Here is a 12,104-nt window from a genome sequence, read left to right as displayed (position 1 = left end):
AATGAGATCATGAACTCTGGGAGAGAAGAGGTCAGCTAATAGTTCCAATTTTGACAGCCAAACTTTGTTGGGAACTTACGCATTTGAGATTACAGTATAAGTCATTTTATCTAAGACCTCATTTTATTTTCCTCATGACCCGATGGTAACTTCGGATAAGCCTTTGTTAGGGACTTGTATCTCTGTGCCGGTTGGTGCCTCCCAGTTCCACTGACTGACGGGCTGCAGCCCTCGGGCTTTGCACATTCAGGATGCTCCCTGCCCTGCCTCAGACTTTTGTTTGTATCCTTCGTTGCTTCCTGATCTCTTGGAAGCTGAAATCTGCCTGCCTTCAGACCAGGACCAGTGGTTCTGAACCTGGGGGTGTGGTGGGGTGACAGCCCAACATCTCCCTTCCCCCTTTGGAAACTGAGCTACCTACCTTTCAGCCTTGTGACAGGCCCTCAGTGCTCATGTTGGGATTCTGTCCACACCCCCTGGCTACAGTGGTTTGTTCTCAAAGTTGGCTTCAGACTCAGGCTGAGCAGATTAGGGTTCGTTCCCTCTCAGAGATTGTGGGATTTGGTCTCACTATCCAGATTGCTCTCTCCCTCCTGTTTTATTTTACTTCCTAGCACTTCTCAGTACTTGAAACTATGCTATGTGTTTATTATCTACACATAGTGAGATGAGAACTCCAAATGGTGAGAACTCCAAATATTAAAATATGGTCTGTACGAAAGCAGGGCCTTCATTCTTGTCCTCACCTGTGGGTCTTCAGGAACAGTTTTGGCACATGGTAGGCATCAAATAAATATTAATAGGTACATGAGCAAAATCACTCAACAAATGTTACTCTGTTTGCTCTTATTGAAATTTTCCTGTCCTACTCTTCATCTCTGTTAATTGGTATTAGCCAGGACTTCATTAGTACTTTTTAAACCGAACAGGTGTAATATTACTAAGTTCATGAAAATGTTCTTTAATCATGGGCATTGTTTTCTCCCTCTATCCATGCCTAATTTACAGGGATTGAACATACCCTGCTGCATATTATTAGGCCAAAGCACACGAATGACTTAAAGATATGCTCTGAGAGGGCACCTGGGTGGCTTGGTCAGTTAAGCATCTGCCTTCAGCTCAGTCATGATCTCAGGATCAAGTCCGGTATCAGGCTCCCTGCTCAGTGGGGAGTCTGCTTCTCCTCCCTCTGCCTGCTGCTCCCCCTGCTTGTGCTGTCTTCATGCTCCATCTCTTTCTTTGTCAAAAATCTTTTATGTTTTTTGAGATCTTATTTATTTATTCATGAGAGACATAGAAAAAGAGGCAGAGACACAGGCAAAGGGAGAAGTAGGCTCCCTATGGGGAGCCTGATGCCAGACTTCATCCTGGGACACTAGAATAAGCCAAAGACTGGGCTCAACCACTGAGCCATCTAGGCATCTCTCTCTCTCTCTCTCTCTCTCTCTCTCTTTTTAAAGTAAAGACCCCCTTTGAGAAATACGTTAGCACATGGAGATCCGTTCAGCTACCTGCCCTCTAGGGTATCTTGGGTGACTCTCAGGCTGCAACTTCTCCGGGTATCAGAGCCCAACCATGAAGTTGTTTTATTGCTTGAAGCTGAGGCACAGTTTGGCTTTGATTTCCCAGGGGTGATGGAGAGATGGCCATTGGGAAAGAAACAAATGTGAAACAAACATGGTTGGAGTTGCACTCTTCAAACCTTAGAACTCCTACACAGAAACCTTGCCTTTCCTCTTGAAGCCCTTCTTCAGCTCTTTCTAGAACCTGGGCTTCCAAGTTCAAGAAGTGGAACATCTTCCCGCTTATTCTTTTCACTGAAGACCTTGGTGGTGAGAATAGTCAGCACTGCTGTAGCTTATTGCACAGACAGCTTTCAGAAGTCCCCTTGCCTGCTGAGGATTTCTGTTCAGAAGGAAACTAGTGTTACACTTTTAGTGTGCTTAGGTTCAATCCTGATGCCAGCAGCTCCTTTTAACTGTGCTGTTAGCAAATGTTTCTTGGAATTTGATTGAATATGATTTTTAATTAAGGAGTCTTTATAAATGTTGCTGGGCAGAGTGATACCTCCCAGAACCATGCAGAGAAATGTTTTTAGCTTCAGGGCCAAAGCCAAGCATGCTAAATGAACTCATGATTGAACTGTCATGCTTAGAGCATTGTAGAATTAGCAACACATGTTTTGCTATATCCCCAGATTTAGGAAGTGGTTTTGTACCTGACTTGCATCTTCCAACATCTTCAACAGCTTCCTCAGTCTCTGAACGTTTTGTTTATCTTTGTGTCTTTGTCCCATGCTCACCTCCGCAGGAGCCTCTTAGCTCAAGGTCCATATCCATGGCTTATGTGTGCACATACACAGTTGAACACCCCACCAGGAGCCAGGCAATCCTGTCACCTTGCAGACATGTTTAAGAGGGATACCCAGACTTTTATTTTCAGAGCGGAACATTATTTTTAAAAGATTTTATTTATTCATGAGAGAGAGAGAGAGAGAGAGAGAGAGGCAGAGACACAGAGGGAGAAGCAGGCTCCTTGAAGGGAGCCAGATATGGGACTTGACCCCAGGTCTCCAGGATCACATCCTGGGCTGCAGGTGGCGCTAAACCGCTGTGCCACCAGGGCTGCCCCGAACATTAGTTTAAACAGTATAATGTGATAATCCTAACCAATTCTCTTGGCAAACACACTGGGTTGATGTAGCTAGGTTATCAGAGAAGGGTGTAGAAGGCACGAGAAAAAAGATGAATGTGATGGAGGTATTAAGACTTACCGAGACCTGAGTGCCGTTGAGACCTGAAGACTTCTTACACCACTGGTGTGCGCTCCGGTGAATATGGATTGACATGTTACCTTGTGGCTACATGGGATGGTGAGTGCTGGCCCCTGCTCCCCACTTCCTGCATCTCCTCGCATCAGTTGTGTGCCCGTGGATAGCTGCACAAGAAAGAAAATGCAAGGTTCGCCAAATGACCTAGAACTTTAGGGCTGCCAAGAGTTGCTCTGCAGCTGCTGGAAACCCCATCCTGGTCCTCATGACACATACCCAGTTCCAGCCGGCAGTGAGTGTGAGGTTTGGAGGTCCTCTCTAGCCAGGTCAGCTAGGTGATTTTCTGGGCCCTGTGCAAAAGGAAAGTACAGGCCCTTTTCTTCAAAAATAAGAAAAAGGGTGTATTTGTTTCCTCTGTGTCTCTCTCTCTCATTATGTCTGCATTTGCTATTCAGTGTCAGTCCTTTGGGACCAGGCCCTCTTGGGGACTTGGGTGCTGCTTTGCAGCTTGGCACCAGGACACAGGTCTGACGCTGACCCTACCTGCACCCAGGTCACCATCACAGCAGAGGTGGCAGCAGGTTGGTGGGCAGGAGCAGGGAGCCGGTTGCTGACAACCCACCCTGTGAAGATGGGGAGGTGGACCCCATGTGAGAGCCAAGGCTCCAAGGCCCTGGCACATCTTCCACTGACCCATCAGATGTTGCTTACAAAACACAAATCCAAAAACAAGATTATTGAGAAATTGAAGATAACCCCACATGTGGGCCCTGTGAGCATGGACCCTGCTCAGTTACACTGGTCACCTGCCAGAGGCCAAAGGTGTTGAAGCCAAACCCAGGCATGTGGCTGCTGGGAAGCAGGGGCTTCTGCTCAGGTACACATTTCTCCCTCCTGCAGGTGCACACCTGGGAGTCCCTTTTACTCCTTCCCCTGTTGTTACTTCATTCTGGAGGAAGTCCTCAGGGACCCTGGGGATCTTAGTGCCGGAAGTTGGGTGAAGATGGGTCCATACAGCCTGGACATCCTCACATCATTAGCAGGAGTGGACCAAGGCCCTCCAGGCTCTTTACTGCGGAGTAAATAAACACAAATAGCACTTCTTGTGTTAATATCGATCATCTTCTGATCCAGCTTCCTTGAATTATTAAGCTAAGAGACCTCTGGGGGTGAGGAGAGGGACAGGGAGATGTAAGGAAACCGAACTTTACCAGTCCACAGTAGCAAAGCCCTAGACCCAATAGAAATGCCAGGGAAAGTCTCCTGAAAACAGATGTTTATGTTTACCAACAAATCCTTGGGTGATTCCCTCCCAGCTGTGATTCTAGCTTGCCTGTGTCCATGGGTTCCATGTTTGTGATTTGTTTCTCCTTTGCTTTCTCAAGTGCAGGGCACACCTGGCCTCTCTGGGCTGCCCTCTGGAAATGTCCCCAGACTGAGTTTGTGCACACAAGCTGATAACCCACACAGGAGCCGGAGGCTGCCCACTGCAGAGATGCAGGGAGAGAAGCAGGGCAGGGACCATGGCAAATCCATCTGGAAGGAGACATGTGGGTAAGAGATTGGGATCTCCAAGAGTGGGAGGAGAAGCAGAGAGAGAAAACGACCTCAAACCAAGGCTGAGGGAAGCCACCTGCCACGTGGGAGGCAGGAAGCCGGTGGAGCCAAGCCAGACGGATCCACAGCTTTTCCAGGGTGCAGAGGGGAGCTGGAGGTGAGGAGGGTCCTCCTGTGAGGGCCAGCCTCAGGGTTAGCACTCCCATGGAGCCCCTCCTCTCAGACCCTCTCCAGATCTCACCTTGGAACAGAGCTCTGAAGACACCTAATGCTGTTTTCCAGCAGAAAACATTTCTGGAGTGGAATCATTATTCATTGTGTATTTCTTTCCTCCCTCCCTTTTTGGGGCAGGGTTATTTAGGTTTATAGGGATAGCTTCTTCAGGGCTCCAGTGTTAGAATTTTCCAGCCACCAAGTGGCGCCGCAGAGCACTTATAGAGCTGGCCTGGTCAGAGCTGCTGGTGCAGGGTGCCTGGGTCTCTGGGAGCAGTGCCCAGAGCCTAACACAGACTGACTCCAAAGTTAGTCATAGGGACTGGGAGCAAACTATAGCTAGCATGGGTGAACAGGATTCAGAGTTACCAATCAGATAAAAACTTGCAGCTCTGCGTCTGTCTCTGAATCATGCACATCAGCATGCATTGTGCTCTGTATGCAAACCCTTGGTTATATTTATCTTCCTGTTGTTACTCTTAGCATCAAGACATGGCATAACATTATGTAGTGGATGTGACTCAGCCTGGGCCTTCCCGAAGGCTCTGTCTTGAGCTCCTTCTTCCTGCAGATGAGTGGGGGAGCGAGGGAAGAGGGGAGGAGTAAGGAGGTGTTAATAGCATTTGGTCAGAGCAACTCGTATGGACCTGCTCCCCTCATCGTAGGTCACTTAGTTTCCCTGGCTCTTGCCCACTAAATGCTCGTTGTGTCCCCCAAACATTGTGACAAACCAACAGTGTCCTCACACATGTGCAGGTGCCCCACCCAGGGTTGGGCTTATGTCCCTTGTGAGGAACCAAGAGAGTTTTGAGAATACAATATCTCTCTGCCCTACCTTCTGAACACTTAGCTGACATCAGCAATGTGGCTCCAGGCCACACTGTCCTATAGAATACCCACATGGAGCCATTAAAATTTAAAACGAAGTAAAATTCATTTCTTTTGTCACACTAGCCACATCTCAAATGCTCAATAGCCCATGTGTCTAGTGGCTACCAGACTGGGTGGGCACAATAAAGCCTTTCTATCATCCTGGAAAGTCCTGCTGGACACTACTGCCCGTGATTGTTCTTTTGGAGTACACCTGAGCACTGTTTTGGCCAGAGGATCCAGTGCTGGTGGCACATCCACAGATCAATCCTGGTGATTGGTGACATGACCGCTGCAGCCGCCCGGCCATCTCCCCCTGTGTAGCTACAGGTCCAGGTAGAGCCGATCCTGCATCCCTGGAACTGGGTATTCCTGGCTGCTCTGCCTCTGGTCCTTCTGTCCACCCTGTGAGTCTAATATATGCCTGATGCAGAGGCCCCAAGAAACCACTGTTTTTTCAGTCAGATATCACTGGATTCATGCTCTTTCTCCTGAGAGTCACAAAGTCACTTAAATGGGAAGTCCTTGGCTCTTTCTCTTTCTCCCTTCAGATGGGGTTACTGGATCAGGGGAAGGTTGCCCATGTTAGCAACCCAGAGATATTTGCACGTTTCTGACAGAAATACCCTCTTCCCCAACAAAGAATATAGGGGCTTGGTTACACAGAAAGCACCACATAGTGGCAGTGTGGGAACAGGAAGTGTGGACCCTCCTCAGTGAAGGCCTACAAACCTGGGCTTCAGAAACTCCACCACCTGGGGCACCTGGGTGGCTCAGTGGTTGAGTGTCTGCCTTTGGCTCAGGACATGATCCTGGGGTTCTGGAGTTGAGTCCTGCATTGGGCTCCCCGCAGGAAGTCGGCTTCTCCCTCTGCTTATGTTTACCTCTCTCTCTGTGTCTCTCATGAAAAGAAAAGAAAGAAAAGAAAGAAAAGAAAAGAAAAGAAAAGAAAAGAAAGAAAAGAAGAAAAGAAAGAAGAAAGAAGAAAGAAGGAAGGAAGGAAGGAAGGAAGGAAGGAAGGAAGGAAGGAAGGAAGGAAGGAAAAGAAAGAAAGAAAGAAAAAGAAAGAAAGAAAGAAAAGAAAGAAAGAAAGAAAGAAAGAAAGAAAGAAAGAAAGAAAAAGAAAAAGAAAAGGAAAGAAGAAAAGAAAGAAAGAAGAAAAGGAAGGAAGGACAGAAAAGAAGAAAAGAAAAGAAAAAAAAGAAAAGAAAAGAAAAGAAATGAAACCCCACCACCCAAACATTGCCTGTGCAGGTGGGCTTCTAAGTTGCTTAAACAAGTGATGATGATTGGGGAACTATTAGCAGAGAGGGGGATTCAAATAAACATCTCCTCGCCCCCAAGAGGAGGAGATGGTCTAAGTAGAATCCTGGAGAAGGTATGAGCCCACCTGCCACTTTTCCATCTCAACTACTTGTTTCTGCAACCCTTCCAGCAGGGAGCATCTCCCAGGCCGTGTCTCAGGCCATTTTCTCAAGAGATACTCCTTGAACAATTAGTTCTAAGGAAATAGCTCAATGTTTAAGAAAGTTTAAGAAAGTCTATGTAGTATTTTCTGGAACCTCACTACACACTATCTCAAATTAAAGGCTTGGAGCAGTCCTGGACAGGAAAATAGCTGTGAATTGTGGACCTCAGCATTTTCCTGGATGCCTGTGACCCTGATGACCTTCTCTCACAGACCACATCTTTAGCTGGCAGACGGTCCAAAGACGCAGCTGTGAGCTGCAAGTTTACCTGCAGGTGGCTGGACCCAGCCTGAGCCGTGATGGACTTCTGCGCTTGGGCGCCCCTTCCTGACCCTGCTGAGTGCCCACCTGCTGGGGAGCTGCCCAAGGAGCAGGGTTCACCAGTGAGAGAAAGAGCCAGGGGAGGGCCTTGCAGCCGGGCATCTGCTTCCCACCGATGAGCCGGATGGCCAGTGACGATAGGACATCTTACAATCACAAAGGCTTCGTTGGTTTGTGTGTGGGTTTTTGTTTTTGTTTTTGTTTTAATGTCTAACAGTCCTGAGGGGCAGGAAGGACGTTTTTACAATTAGCAGAGAGCCGTTTGCCCTACATCGTTGAGCCAGTGGAGTAGAAATTCAAACCTGAATCTTTTGCTTCTAAGTCTTTGGCACTTGCTCCTTCACCAAACTATTGTTTATGGGGATGGCAGTCGCTGTGATGTTTCTTCTACTACATCCTAGTTCTGCTGCCTTGATTTATGGGGCAAAGTTTCTATTGCTTCAGAATTAAAGAGATAAGGATTTAAGAGTCCTGTGATCTTGGAAAAGTTACTAAACCCCTCCGAGCCTCAACTTTCTTATGGGAATACCTACTTGGGATGGTTGCGGTAAAGATGTGGTAAAATGGAAGAGGGTACAACACAGTCACTCTTCAAGGAATCTGAAAAGAACCCTCCCCAAGAGGGAGTGAGACTAGTGTCTCCTCTCCCCAAGAGGGAGACAGACTAATGTCCTGTCGCCAGGCAGAATGGCATGGCGGTTCCCGGTGAGACCCCTGGCCACTCTCCTGGGGTCAAATCCCAGCTCCCCCAGGCCAGGGAACTCAACCTCTCCGGGCCTCAGCTTCCTTGTCTATAAGTGGGGCTTGTACAAGCTCCCCAGTGCCAGAGAAGCCGTGAGGACTGCAGGAAGAATATGTGCAAACCACTCGGGATGATGCCAGCATGTTTCAGTGAGTGGGAGCAATAGAGTGAGGGGACAGTTAAGGGAAGGACGCAGACATGAGTAAATCTCAACATTTCCAAATAGACTGGTGAAGCGGAGCTGAACTATAGCTTGGCAGGTACAGGACTAAAGGAGCCAGAAAGTTTATGGAGAGGCTAAGACTTCTTTTACCTTTCAAGTTCCTAATTTCTAAAGGAGAACATCTGGCCCCTCAAAGGAACAGACAAGGAACAGACAGCTGGTGTCAACCCCAAAGGTGGGTGGCAAGAGTGAAAATCTCAGGTCTGATCCATGCTAATCGTCTGCCCAGAAATCTTAATTTTTCCTTCTGGACCCAGCTTGCCACCCCCCTCCCCGGGCTGAAGTGTCTCCTTGTGCACACGCCTGGGCCAAGCATCTGTGTCTTAGGATGGCCTACCACATGCAGGCCCTGGGCCGTGCAGACTGATTGCTTTTCCACGGTGATGACCACGAAGGACCCTGCCTCCCTGAGGGCGCCAGTGGGAGGGCTGAGTAGCAGGAGCCCACCAGGCCACATCTCAGCAGGGCAGAGGGCTCCACTGTCCCCCCTAAGGGCACGTCTGGACCACCTCCCAGCCCCTGGGGTGCTCCTGCCCCCTCACCTCCCTTCACCCCTACTCCCCATGCTGGAGGGCTTTTTTCCCTCTTTTCTCTACTGGGAGCATGTCTTTTCCTGCAGATTGAAAGACCTGGTTTTTCTGATCATTCCCGAGTTTCAGGACCTAGACCAACAGCCTTTCTTCTGAGTTTCAGTCTTTCATGTCCAGCTGCCTGCTTGGTCCCTGTCCTTTCCACATTGCTAGCACACCATGTCTGTAACGGAAACCTGGAGATTCCCACACTGCCCTACAGGGAGGCAGTGGGTCTTGGGCCCCTGCAGAGATGGAGGACTGATCCTTGCTGTGTTACTTCCCTGGCTGGCCCCCCAGCAGGTTCCGCCTACCATGTCCCCAAACCCCATCTGCCCACTCCATCCTGGCCCCACACAGTAGCTAGGCCTCACTCCTGAGCTGATTGTTAGCACTCCCTCCCCTTCCGCTTTGTCGTCCAGAACCTCACTGGGTAGCGTGGACCCAGCCATGGCAGGGCAATTCCACCTCAGAAATCCCAAAGGCTGCTGATCAGGGCCTTTCTTCTCTCTTGACCTTTTCTCTTCTCCAGAAAGCTGGAGTGTTAAACACTGTAGCAGCACACCACCAAAAACAGGTTTCCGGAAATAAAAGGGACATGCCTTGTTCTTCCTTAAGCCTTTGATAACCTTTGATAACCTCTCCCTGCACGTGGAAGCAAATTCAGCTCTTAATATGCTTTACAAGGGTTGTCCATGTCTCCGGACTTGTTTTGTGCTGATTGTTTTCAGAAGTCAAGTCAAGTCCCTCTGGCCCAGGTGAGTCAAGTCCCTCTGGACAGGCTTTGTCAGGTGAGCTGCATAAATTCGTGTGTTGTGAGAGTGAACTCCATATATATATATATATGGATTTTTATTTTATTTATTTGATGGAGAGAAAGAGCCAGAGAGCAAGTGGGGAGAACAGCAGAGGGAGAGGGAGAAGCAGGCCCCTGTGGAGCAGGGAGCTCAACTCGGGGCTCCATCCCAGGACTCTGAGATCATGGCCTAAGCCCAAAACAGCCATTTAACTTACTGAGCCACCCAGGCACCCCTACACTTTCTATATTTCATAGAATTTTCCTAACTTTGCTGCCCTGTTCATTCTGATTAAGAAAACAATCCAGACCAACACTGTCTGATTAAAAAAAACATAGAACATGAGTCACATATATAATTTTCAATGTTCTAATAGATTAAAAAGCAAAAAGAAATAGGTAAAATTAATTTTAATAAAATTTTTTCTGTAGCCCAATACACGCTGCTCCAGATCTGACCTGTTCCCACTGGCCCTCGGCTGTATCCCGGTTCGCTTCCATACTCCCAGTGCACAGTTACCCTGGCCTGCCCTCAGGCATTTGCCTTTTGTCCTGTGGCATCCAGGGACCCCTTCAGGATCTTATCCCTGGAGACAGGTTCATAGGTCGCTCTGTGTGGATAGCCAGCCCTTCTTCAGGATGGGCGGTTTCCCCACTGCCAGGCCCCATTCTCACACATCCAGGACACTGGAGGCTGTCATCAGGCACTTGCTGCGATCATTCCTTTGTGGCAAAGCTGCAGACTCTGGGGCGGGGGGCGGGGGGGGGGGTGGCGGGGGGGGTCAGGATAGGCCACCCAAAGTCAGACTCCAGAGTCCACTGGGCTCTTGTATCCTTCTTCATCCTATTTGGGAAACTTTCCATCCACCCAGCTGGGAGGAGCTGGGCAAGACACCTGCAGCTCAGTTCCAGGTTTCCTTGACCCCCGTTTCCGGGTAGAGGGATTTATCCTGTGCTGGGGGCGGTCCTGGAGCAGGTTGGGCCGACACCCGGTGGCATTTTTCATGTATTTTCAGGAATGGCAGCCCAGTTTCCAGCTCCTCTCTTCCCAGAGGTACTGGCTCAGTAGGTGCCCAGGGAGACCTCTGCTGAGACTCCGTGCCAACCGGGGTGCACAGGGCATGGACCGGAAATAGGGTCAGAGATGTTCAAGTATCCACTCAAATCTTATATTCATTCCTCACACACGTCTTCTCACACAAGTCTGTCTGTGGGTATGTGCATGTGTATGTATATACACGTGTGTATACTTGTACCTGTATCCATCTACATTTATCTAAAAGGCAGCAATAACAAAATTTAACCAGTACAGTCTTAATTATTTACTTTACAAACCCACGTACAGCCCTTCCTCTGTGCTGGGCACTGTTTTAAGTTGTTTACAAATATTGCTACATTTAATTTTCAGAACAATTTTATGAAAGAGATACTATCACTGCTTCTGATTTAGACAGGGGGAAACTGAGTCACAGTACTGTTTGGTTCTTGTTTTAGGAAAAAACTGACCTTGATCCATACTCTACTTCCTCCAAAATGTAAAAAGGAACACTTTGTATGTGTAAATAATGCAGGCTAAGAGCTTCCCTAGGATATGGTGCAAGACAACCTCAGTGATTTTCCTGGGTGAGGATATGATAAGGTCTGTGACAGTTTCATTACAACTACAATTTCCACTAAGAAGCAAATTATACTTTGATGCAGCAGTTGGAGTAATTTAAGACTATTCTCATTGCTTCCCATGGGCTTTACATGTTCACTCTTACATATCACTGGGAAAGACTGTTTTGTTTTATTTTGTGTGTTTTTTAGAGAGGGAAGGGGAAGTGGGGGAGGGAGAGAGGGAGAGAAGAGAGAATCTTAAGCAGGCTCCACACCCAGCACAGAGCCCCGTGTGGGCCTCGATCTCATGACCCTGAGATCATGACCAGAGCCCAAATCAAGAGTCAGATGCTCAAACTGTCTGAACACCCAGGTACCCCTCCCTGGGAAAAAAGCTTAACAATCAAATTGACAAAAGAAAGTAGGGAACGACCATAAATAATACTGAAATTGTCTGAAGAGTTTGGTGACCAAACAAGTTTGCTCGGTTCTAGAGATTCCCTGGGACCTGGGACTGTCAGGTTTAATATCCTAACAATGCTGGGCAAACCGGGTAATTGGTCTCTCTACTCTTGGCATAAGGCTTCTGACAGTAACCGCTGCAAAGCAGTGCGCATTCAGTATCACTGGGGCTTATTATCTGGAAACTATGTCCCTCGAGCCCTCACTTGGGGCCCCACAATGAAATCAGGCATTCATTCTCTGGGTTAAAAATGGATTTCCTGCCTTGTACAAGATTTTCCTGGCCTTTGCCTCCCCTGAATTAATGTAGCTGCTCTGTATTTTAGACATAATACAATTTAAGAAATTTCTTCTTAATTATTTTAAGCCTCTTGACATGATTGCCCTTTGCTATGCGGCTTTTTTTTTTTTTCAATATCTGTTTTTTTTTTTTTTTTTTTTTTTTTTTAATGTCTGGCCTGCTTCTTTGTGAGAAGGCGGATCTCACCACATAGAAGGGGATAGCCAATCTGG

General features: G+C 47.9%; 1 long non-coding RNA gene across 1 annotated transcript in view; it reads left to right on the top strand.

Moving 5' to 3' along the window:
- Positions 1-10,326: 10,326 nt before the first annotated feature.
- Positions 10,327-12,104, top strand: part of LOC140634931 (uncharacterized) — a 44,006-nt gene continuing 42,228 nt past the window's right edge. Inside the window, exon 1 of the long non-coding RNA XR_012032246.1 lies at positions 10,327-11,169. This is a non-coding gene — a long non-coding RNA (uncharacterized lncRNA). The remainder of the gene's footprint in view (positions 11,170-12,104) is intronic.

The sequence above is a fragment of the Canis lupus genome, chromosome 6 (assembly GCF_048164855.1).
Source record: "Canis lupus baileyi chromosome 6, mCanLup2.hap1, whole genome shotgun sequence".
In the NCBI taxonomy this organism is placed as follows: domain Eukaryota; kingdom Metazoa; phylum Chordata; class Mammalia; order Carnivora; family Canidae; genus Canis; species Canis lupus.
This window is presented reverse-complemented; position numbering and strand designations above follow the sequence as displayed.